The sequence below is a fragment of the Elephantulus edwardii genome, unplaced genomic scaffold, assembly GCF_000299155.1.
Source record: "Elephantulus edwardii isolate Elephantulus edwardi_28Jun2011 unplaced genomic scaffold, EleEdw1.0 scaffold00246, whole genome shotgun sequence".
NCBI lineage: Eukaryota > Metazoa > Chordata > Mammalia > Macroscelidea > Macroscelididae > Elephantulus > Elephantulus edwardii.
The window spans coordinates 417,506-428,580 of NW_006399996.1; the positions used below are offsets into that span (position 1 = coordinate 417,506).

Genomic DNA, 11,075 nt, shown 5'->3' on the forward strand with positions numbered 1-11,075 from the left:
GGGGGAGAGGGCTGGGCGGGTAGAGAAGTGCAGCAATGAATGAATGGAAATCCAAATTCTCTGTAAATGTTCATTAAAATTATTAAAAAAACAAAAAACAAAAAACAAAGTGGCCAAAGCTGGTCCATCTCATTGCACTAATGCCTACTATGTCAATATTCCATCTCACTGTTAACAATTTCCAGTTTTCCAACATTCAAGCTATGTACATTCCATGTTTCAATTATTAAACAATGTTTGTTATTGTTTTTCCTCATTTCAACTGAATTACAATCTGGGCTTTACCACTACACTACTATAACTATCCTCATTCCTCTAGTGTTCACAGGGTTTTCAAAGGCTTGTTATTTAAGAAGTGGATGCTAATTTTGCTTCCTAGTCTTTCTTAATCTGGGAGCTCTACTAAAATTTATCCACCATGGGTAACCCTTAAGGCATTTGACACACTAGTAGCACAGCTTTCAGTATCACAGCAACCCCAAGTTATCTCAGTACAGCAAACTGACAGGTAAGTGCTATATACCAAGTGCTGTACCACTTAGAACAATGTTCTTCCCAAACACAATTAACAGGAGGCCAGAGGGCCCAACTGCGTTTTTTTAAAAAAAATAATTTTAATGAGCATTTACAGAGATTTTGGATTTCCATTCATTCATTGCTGCACTTCTCTCCCCACCCAGCCCTCCTCCCCCCAACTGCTTTTAAATACGAAGGCAAATAGTATTCCATACATTCTTGGGGCCTTATTTTTTGCCAATGCCTTCAATGCAGCTTGACCTTCTTCCCTTATTATTATTGGTCCTTGATCAGATACTCCTTACTGAAATGTTTCCAAGTGAGCCAATTGTTTTTGTTACTTTGACTCTATTTCTTTCATCTCCTTTTGATGGTTCTTGGATCACTCAAGATTTTGCCCACAAGTTCGTTAGTATTGCAATTTAGGTCTTGAATTTGTTCTTCTGTTCTCTTAGTTTGGGAAACACTGAACTCGTTCTTCCCTTTTGATTTTCTGATTCTGGCTCTTTGTACATTTCATTATAATATTTTGTTTTGTCTTTTCAAGGTACCCTTTGTATCTTATTTTTGACTCTTTTACTTTGTAATTTCTTTCCTTTGTTTCGGCTTCTCAAGGTTCCAGTGCTATTTTTCAAGTCTCTTCTGATATCCATTTTGGTCCTTTCTTTCTCCTCTGGCTTTGCAATGACCTTTCACTCTCTTCAAGGATGATATCCTTGATGTAATCTCACAACTCATGGTCTTAGATGTTCAGTGTCTCAAACTTGTCCTTGAGACGATTTTTTAACCAAGTGTGATAAACTCAACATCGTTGTTTGTTTCTCATGGCCTTATATTAATTCATCTTTAGTTTGAACTTGCACGTGAATAATTGATGAGCTACTACCCTTGGTAGTAGCAGTCAAGAAATCAAAATACAAGTTGCACTGGGAAAATTTGCTGTCAGGAATCTCTCCAGAATATGAAAGAGCAATGGCATCAATTTAAAGACTAAGGTGTGCCCGATCCAAGTCATGATGTTCTCAATTAGTTGCTCCATCTGAAAGTTGGGCAGTGGCTAAGGATGACAGAAGAAGAATTGATATCTTTTGTTTTTATGCTGTAGGAGAAGATTATCCCATGGACTGCCATGCCAACAAACCAGTCTGTACTGGAGAAAGTGAAACTAGGGCATTCTTTGAAGACAAGGATGGTGAGACTTTGTCTCACACACTTTGGGCATGTTGTAAGGAGGAACCATTCTTTGGAAAAGAACCATCATGTTTGGAAAGAGGGAGAGTCAGTGAAGGAGAAGAAGACCTTCGACAAGATGGATTGACACAGTGATTGTAGCAATGGGTTACAAAGAGAGAGGTGGTGAGGATAGCACTGGAGAAGACAGGGTTCAAGTCTGTTGTTCACAGAACACTATGAGTTGCAGTCAACTGCATGGCACATAAGGAAAACAAGAATAACAGCATATGACAGACCCAACCTGTGCATGAAGGAGGTGAAGAAGACTGAAAGCCCTTACTACAGCAGATCAAGACTATAGCCTTCATTATAAATGGCATCTCAACACCAAGATAACAATAATCCTAACCACTAGAAAAACACACAAAACCATGATAGATGAAGAAACTGACTTCCTTTTACTTGAATCCACAGGCAACATTCATGATAGTCACAGTCAAGAAATCAAAAGATATCTTGCATTAGGGAAAATTGCTCTCAAGGACCTCTTCAAAGTACTAAAGAGCAAAGATGTCAGTTTAAAGACTAAAGCACGCCTGTTGTGACCCATGGTATTTGCATTTGCTTCCTATGCATTTGAAATTGGACACTGAATAAAGATGACAGAGTAAGAATCGATGCCTTTGAATTGTGGTGTTGCATACCAGAAGAATGTCTATCTGTGCTTCATTGACTATGCAAAGGCTTTTGACGGTGTGGATCACAACAAGCTGTGGCTGACTCTTAGAAGAATGGGAATCCCAGAACATTTGATTGTGCTAGTGCGAAACTTATACTTGGACCAAGAGACAGTCATCAGAACAGAGCAAGGAGACATTACATGGTTCAAAATCAAGAAGGGGGTCTGTCACGGTTGTATTCTGTCTCCATACCTTTTCAATCTGTATGCAGAACAGATCATCTGAGATGCTGGGCTGTACGAAGAGGAATGTGGCATCAGGATTGGTGGAAGAGTCATCAACAACCTGCGTTACACAGATGACACAACCCTGCTTGCTGAAACCGAGGAGGACCTGAAGCGCTTGCTGCAGAAGGTCAAGGACTGCAGCCTCCTATATGGACTGAAGCTCAACATCAAGAAAACAAAGATTCTTACAACTAGGCCAACTAGCAGCATCACTATGGATGGTGAAGAGATTGAGATAGTTAACAATTTTAGTTTCCTTGGTAACAGCAGCCAGGAAATCAAGAGATGATTGCATTGGGAAAGTCGGCTGTGAGGGACCCCTCAAGAGTACTGAAGAGCAACGACATCAGGCTGGAGACTAAGGTGCGCCTGATCCGGGCTATGCTGTTGTTGTTGTTATGTGCCGTTGAGTCCTTTGCGACTCATAGCGACCCTATGTACAACAGCCCTAAACCCTTCTCTATCCTGTGCCAATCTCATTGCCTCTGACACACCCATCCTGATTACCCCAGTCACTGAATCAATCCACCTCATAGAGGGTCTTCCCCTCCTGCGGTGTCCCTCCACTCTGCCCAGCATGATGTCCCTCTCTAAAGACCTGTCTCTCCTTACATGTCCAAAGTATGTCAGGCAAAGCCCCAGAATCCTTGCCTCCAAGGAGCAGCCTGGTTTAACCCTCTCTAGGATGAATCTATTTGTTTTCTTGGCAGTCCAGGATAGAAGGAGAATTGACACCTTTGAGCTGTGGTGCTGGATCCGGGCTATAGTCTTTGCAATTACGTGCGGTGCATCAGAGAGTTGGACAGTGACTAGGGCTGATAGAAGGAGAATTGATGCCTTTGAGCTGTGGTGCTGGAAAAGAGTGTTGAATATATCATGGACTGCTAGGAGAACAAGCAGGTTTGTCCTGGAGAAGGTGAAGTTGGAATGTTCCTTGGAGTCAAGGATTCTGAAGCTTCGTCTGACTTACTTTGAGCATGTTGCAAGGAGGAACTGGTCCTTGGAGAGGGACATAATTTTTGGCAGAGTGGAGGGGAGGCAAAGGAGAGGAAGACCTTCAATGAGATGGATCGATTCCGTGACTGTAGTGGTGGGAATAAGTGCGTTTGAGATGGCTATGTTTGTACAGGATAGAACAGCATTTAGAGCTCTTGTACATAGGGTCGTTATGAGTCGCAAATGACTCGATGGCACATAGCAACAACAACAACAACAACAAATAAGGGTATAGAAGGGTTCGCATAGACTGTGAACAAATCTGTCTTGAAGAAAGTCCAACCAGGGTACTCCTGAGAGGGAAGGATGATGAAACTTTGCCTCACTTACTTAGGGCATATTTTCAAGAGGAAGCAGTCCTTGGAGAGCATCATGCTGAGAAAGGTAGAGAGGCCAAAGAAAGAAAGCAAGACTCTCAATGAGATGGATTTAAACAGTGACTCCCACAATGGGGTTGAACATGGTCAGAGCATGAGGAGGGTGAAGGATAGGGTGAGGTTCATAGTGTTGCTGTGAACTTAGTCAACTTGAAGGCACCTAATGACAATAACAACACTATTTAATTTGGGGTTGTTGGATAAAAATGTTGAAAAGAAATCTCTCATTTCATAGCCTAATCAGTAATCCTGGTCCTCCTTAACATGTTCAAGTTCTTTCAAAGCTTTTATGTGGCTGAAAACTTATCTTTGACTTAAAGTCTTGGGCTGTTACAGGGGCAGATCTTCACCATTTTCATTGGTATGACCTTTAATTTGTGAGTTCGCAATTTCTCACAGGTTCATATCATCCATTTCTGTGGCAATTTCCTTGTTAATGGGAGTGTAAGATGTGGTACTGACCTTGTTTTCTTAAACACTTCGATGAATGTCATTTATTGTGTTAATTTTCATGTGAACTTTTTGACTCCCCTACAAGCTACACTGCAAGTGATCTAGGCCATGGTCTTCCTAATTATTTGCTATGCATCAGAGAGCTGGACAGCAAATAAGTTGGCAAAAGAAGTGGTGCCTTTGAGTTGTGGAGAAGAGTATTAAACACACCATGGACTGCTAAGAGAACAAACAGGTCTGTCCTGGACAAGGTTAAACTAAGTTGCTCTCTGGAGGGGAGGATTTTGAAGTTCTGCCTCACATACTTTGGGCATGTTGCCAAGAGGGTCTAGTCATTGGAGAAGGACTTCGTGCTTGGAAGAGTGGAGGGACAGCACAGGAGAGGAAGACCATAGATGAAATGAATTGACACAGGGACTGGGTGAATAGGGGTAGCTGTGTTGGAGACAGTGAGATTGGCTCTGGATAGGACAGTGTTCAGAGCTGTTGTGTACAGGGTCTTTATGAGTCTCAGGAGACTAGAGTGCACATAAAAACAACAATAACAAAAACAACAAAGCTACCTGTTAAACCCAGAGAATCTATCAAGTTTAAAAGTCTCACCAAATACTGCATAAGACCAATTCTGTAAAAACAGAAAGATAACTATTAACATGTATATAAATATCCAAAAGAGAGGAAAAGGAAAAAAGGGGAAGAGGTAGAAGAAGAAGAAGGATGAAGAATCACCAGCATAGCAGATCTTAGTGGGCAGAATGCAGGGCGGTGAGACAATGGGAAAAATTCAATGGGGACTTGGGATGAGGATGTAACCATAGACATAGTTCAATGGTAATTAATTATATAGAATACAGTGTATATGAATGATTACATGAAATGCAATGTAAGTGAGGGATTGTATGGAACAAAACACCTATGATGAAACACAATGTAAATCAATTACGGTATGAAAACCAATAAAAGAGGGGAGGGAGGAGTCTCATCAGTCCCTTCACCTTTGCAGGATAGTTTTTTTTTTTTTTTTTTTACAATAACGTGTGAATCTTTTATTTCCTAGAAATTCTTGGATTAAGTCCAGTAAAATGGACTCTTGTGGACATGTATTTGCTTGACAAGACCATGATTCAGAGGTGTTTGTTCAGCCAGTCACTTTAGTTAGCACCTGACCCTCCAAACTGTGAGGGTAACTGCATAAGTTATAAGACAGAATCCCTTTCCCATGTAAACCAGTGTCCTGATGGCATCTGCCTTGCATTATGCCAGGGTTAAACCACTGGGTATAGACCACTAGAAAAGCCTTCTAAAAAGGTGAATGACCGTCGCGGCCCTGTGTCCGGGGCGGGCTGCCCTCGGCCCTCTGCCTGGGGCGAGCCGTCGTGGCCCTCTGCCTGGGGCGGGCTGTCCTCGGCCCCCGGCCCGGGGCGGGCTGCCCTCAGCCCCCTGCCCGGGGTGAGCTGTCATGGCCCTCTGCCCAGGGCGGGCTGTCCTTGGCCCCCGGCTCGGGGCGAGCTGTCGCGGCCCTCTGCCCAGGGTGGGCTGCCCTCAGCCCTCTGCCCAGGGCGAGCCGTCGTGGCCTTCTGCCTGGGGCGGGGTGCGCTTGGCCCCCGACTTGGGGCGAACCGTCGCCGCCCTCAGGAGCAAGAAGGCAAGCAGCTTTAACCCAAGACCACCAGTAAGGTGATAAAGTGTCCTCCCTTCCCCCCTTTATATCTACACCCCTGTTCAGCATGAAGAAGCCAGAGAGTCGGCGTCCAATTCCCAAATCAATAAGACAGTTGGTTTAATTACTATTGGAAAATGCTTGTCATTCCTCTGTAGCATCTGGTCCCCACTGGACCCTCATCATTTCCTTCACCTGCTCCCCCCACCGACCAAACTGTGCAGCTCTGCAACTGCATCCTGGCCCATCTTCACCCTTCTGCCCTCAACCCTCACCTCCTTGTACCCCCAATATGTTTTTCCCAATAAAAAAAAATTTAAAAAAAAGGTGAATGAGGCATGTGAAACTGGGTTTTAAGCTAAAACAAATGGATCTGATTTGCTACAACATGAAAGCATATTGCACCCACAAATTTATCTTCCACTCTTCAAATTTAACATAATTGGGAAAGGAGAACTCCCAGCGCTGTATTCTAACATTTGGGTTGCTGATGAGCTGAAGCAATCTCGACCATTTTACCACACTGGAGAGAGCAGTCCTCAAAGAGCATCTTGCAATGGGCTCCTCCCAAGTAAACAGCACCTTCAGCCTCGCTGTTCCAGTTGCCTGAGGCAGCATGTGTGTGTGAGGGGCCTCCCTGACTGAAGTTCTCCTAGGCTTATTGGGAGATACTATTGATGAAAACAGTCTTCTGGAGAGAAAGATCATTGCTCAGTTGGGATCCATGTTTAGCATTTTTTCTGGCTTTAATTACACCTTTTGAGCCCAGGCAAGGATAAGTTGCAATCTCTTGAGAACCTTCAAATTGGCATTGGAAGACTTCTTTCCTTTAAGGACTTTGGTCACATATAGGTAGAAGAAGTAACAGTAGAAGATGGTCTGTACTACTCCAGACACGACGGCGATCTAGTCATAGAAATTTTCTGTCTGGTAGCACCTGATCCAGTTAGCTGGGTAGAGGGCCCCGCCCGGTACAGCCCCAGGAAGAACAGGTAGTGAGTGGTGATGGTCTCCGCCTCTCCAGTCTTGCTGATCATGAAGAGCTGTGGCAGGATGGCCACAGACTCCAGGTAGATGGAGAAGGTCCAGAGAATCTCCAGGGGAGTGAAACCATAGTTCTCAAGGAAGGAGAGGCCAATCACTGGGAACAGCAGGGAACTCCAGACGGAATGTGTCATTCTCAATGTCAAATGTTTTCCGAAATTTCCCATAGATCATGTACACTGTGACATAGGCACAGAGGAGAAAAACCACCTTCATTACTGTGTTGTAAATGGAGATGAAGTTGGTGAAGAGGTCCAGGTACCTGGTGGTGAAGACGAGAGCGAAAAGGATCTGGCTCTTCCCAGAGATCCCGGCGCAGCACTTGGACCTCCAGATCTTCCCCAGGAGTAAGATCATGGCCAGGAGGTGGCTCAAGTCGCCAAGGATCCGGAACACGTTCATGGTGCGGCCGGCGGGCGTGCCACCGCGTCCCGCGAACGTCGAGGAAACTCGCCGGCGGCGCCCACGTCCCCACTGCTCCCGGTGCGCACAGGCCCCGCCGGCTCCCTGCGCGCTGCGCTCCCGCCGCCCCGCCGGTGCGCTCTGGGCGGGCGGTGACGTGACCGCGGCCGCCAGGAGCGGGATAGGTCTTAAAATGAAAACAGTGACTCGAAAGACAGATTTGTTGATTTCCATATAACTCCCATACTTTCCCTTTTTGACATTTATATTTGTATTGCTCATCTGTTTGTCAATGGTTTTATTCTTTCTTTTCATAATTGAATACATTTTTATTTTGCTGCACTTGAACTTCCTGCTTCTTTAACAGTGTTTCCCTTAGGCTATCATTAATTTTTTTTTCTGGGTTGGAGGAAACAACCTATGTTATATAGATGACACAGCCTCATTTGCTGAAAGTGAGAACTTGAAGTACTTGTATCCAGAAGATCAAAGACTACAGCCTTCATATCTCAACATCAAGATAAAAATCCTGATCTCTGGACCAATAAGCAACATCATGGTAGAAGGTGAAAAGATTGACGTTGTCAATAATTTCATCTTACTTGGACCCACAATCAATATCCTTGGTTCCAAGAGATGTATTGCATTAGGCAAGTCTGCTATTAAGGACCTGTTCAAATTACTGAGAAGCAATGATATCAGTTTGAAGAATAAAGTACACCTGATTCAGATTCCACTTAGAAGAATGTTTAACCAAAAACAGTTAAAAAGAATCCATACAGATCCTCAACCAAAACAAGAGCATCAATTTATAGACTCCAGCCACTTCATCCAACTCCAAATTGGAGGCAAGGGCTTTGGCGTTATATGTTGTTTTAAGTGCCATCTAGTACCAACCCTATAAACACAAGAACTATTGTTCTTCTAAGTTCATAGAGTTTCCACAGGCATATCTAGGAAGTAGATGCTACTCCTGCTTCCAAACCTGTCTTAATCAGTGAGCTGTACCAGATATTGTCAACCATGTGTAACCATTAGAATTCAAAGTTACCTCAACACAGAGAAAGAACAGAATAGTGCTGTACCACTTAGGAAAATGTTCATTTCACAGACATTAAAATCAGGCCTGTGGCCCTCAGGCCCAAATTAATTTTCAAAGACCCCATGGCCTGCGCCCTGGGCTCTCATTGGTCAAAAATGAGGCTTCCAGCCAATCAAAACTAGTCTTCAAAAAAAATAATATTTTAAAACCATAGTAACCATGGTAATCTTAGTAACCATAGTAACCTTAGTCACCCTTCCCCTCCCCCAGCTCAGATAAGCGGATAGGGACACACTTGAAGGACAAGGAGAGGTCACTTCAGGGCTCAGGTGCTGCTGGGGCTCAAAGTTTATATTTTAGTCTGAAGAAATAGGCAGTAAATAAGACAATGGAATAATCTCTGATAATAATATATTTTACAGCAAGTAAATAGTGTTCTGTATTAAAGGGCAAATGAGTTTGTTGTTATTGTTAGGCACTGAGTCAAGTATGACTCACAGAAACTCCATGAATGACAGATCTGAATCCTGTCCTATCCTGTGCCATCCTCATCAACTCTGACACACTACAGCCCATTGCTGCAATCACTTTACCAGTCCATTTTATTTGAGGTCTTCTTCACCCTCACCAAGCCACCACCTTTTCGAGAATGATGTCCCTCTCTCCAAGGACTAGCCTCTCCTAGCTACATGTCCAAAGTATGTGAGATGAAGTTTCACCATCTTTACCTCCAAGGAGCACTCTGGCTGCACCTTCTCCAAAACATATCTGTTTGTTCTATCGGCAGTCCATGAGATATTCAGTATTCTTTTCCAGCTCCATAACTCAAAGGCACCAATTCTTCTGTCATCCTTATTCATTGTCTAGCTTGGAGTAGCTGCTTAAAAAAAAAAAGAAAATGAAAATAACTACAAAGTAAGAAGCTTTAATTTAGGATGGGACGAAAGTATCAATCACAGTTATAGGAAAGTATCTCCAGACCTGTACACATCAAATAATCTCTATTATAGAGGATTAAAAAAACCCACTCCCCCCTAAAACCCCAACTCCACCCCAAACTAGATTACTGTGGTCTCAAAAAGCCAAGAAAAGTAGTTTATTTGACACATTGTTTAAAAAGGTAAAAGACAGGGAAGGGAGTGGGAATCTGGGGACTGTAAGCAGGACAGTTCCACGCAGGACCAAAATGGCCACCTCTTTTAGAATTTATGCAAGGTTGGATAAGAGTTTGGAGCTCTATAGAGTAACCCAGAATTGTGCTGCTAACCCAAAGACCAAGCTTCTCTCACTGTCTGAATCTACCAGCAGCACCAAGGAAGAAAGATGGGTGAACTCCTCCCATGCGATTTGTTGTTGCTGCTCTTAGGTGCCATCAAGTGGATGGATGGTGATTCATAGTGACCCTATGAACAACAGATTTGAACCCTGCTCTATTCTGCACCATCCTCATAATCTCTGACATGCAGAGTAGTTCATGCTTGGTAGTTGCTGAGTCAATTCATCTCTTTGAGGGTCTTCCTTTCTTTAACTGACTTTCAGCCTTTCACAATATAATGTTTCTCTCAAAAGACTCCTGAAAAGGGAGGTCTGGTGTTGCATACAAAGGGTAAAATATTTTTATAATTATTAATAATGCGATAGACAGCCAGGAATGAGATAGAGCAGAGAGCAGGAAAAACAGGGGGCCAGCAGTTCTCAATTGAAGGGCCTCAAGCCATGCCTCTCTGTATTTATTGATAATCAGGGGAAACAAATCATAAAAGAATTCCTTGGGAGATCCAAGATGGCGGCAGAGGCAGAGACAGCATGGTGAGCTGCGGGAGCAGCGAACCACTTAAAGCAGGGCCATTATGGCCTTCCACAGACTTTGGTTTATTGATAATTGAACACTTAAACAGTTGATGACTGGCCCTCAGTGAAGATCGAGGCTCAACAACAGGAAGTCAAGGATTCCCAAGGAGAAATGGGTGAGTCTCGTGGCTCCCAACCCCCCACCCTGCAGAGCCCTCACTGTGCCGCACAGCCACTGCAGCTCCATGAAGCTTCCACAGCCGGAACGAATGGATTCCCTCACCCAGGATGGATGCTGGGCACCGGCCCTCCTCAAGACTGGTACAGTGAAGCCACCACATTGCCACAAGATGGACTTGGTCTGGAGAGAATTCTTGGAGCCAGGATGGTGGCTGTGGGGGAAGCAGGTGCCCACCGGCCGCCCACACAAGTGGGGCCGCACACCAGCTGAGTGCCCGTGCAGCAGGGTGAGGGGGCATGCCCCCAACGGCCACCCGTGCTGGGGGGGCCCGCCCTGCTGGCCACCTGCGTAGGAGGTGGGGGATGGGATGCATGACCGCCATCTGCAGGTTTGGGTCTGCAGGCCAAAGAAGACCTATGCATTGGACAGGCCAAATAAGAAGATTACCTATGCATTGGACAGGCCAAAGAAGA

General features: G+C 44.3%; 2 pseudogenes; one reads left to right on the forward strand and one right to left on the reverse strand.

Moving 5' to 3' along the window:
* Positions 1-6,892: 6,892 nt before the first annotated feature.
* Positions 6,893-7,588, reverse strand: LOC102877219 (annotated as a pseudogene).
* The window catches only part of LOC102877618, a 7,335-nt pseudogene continuing 3,846 nt past the window's right edge, over positions 7,587-11,075 (forward strand).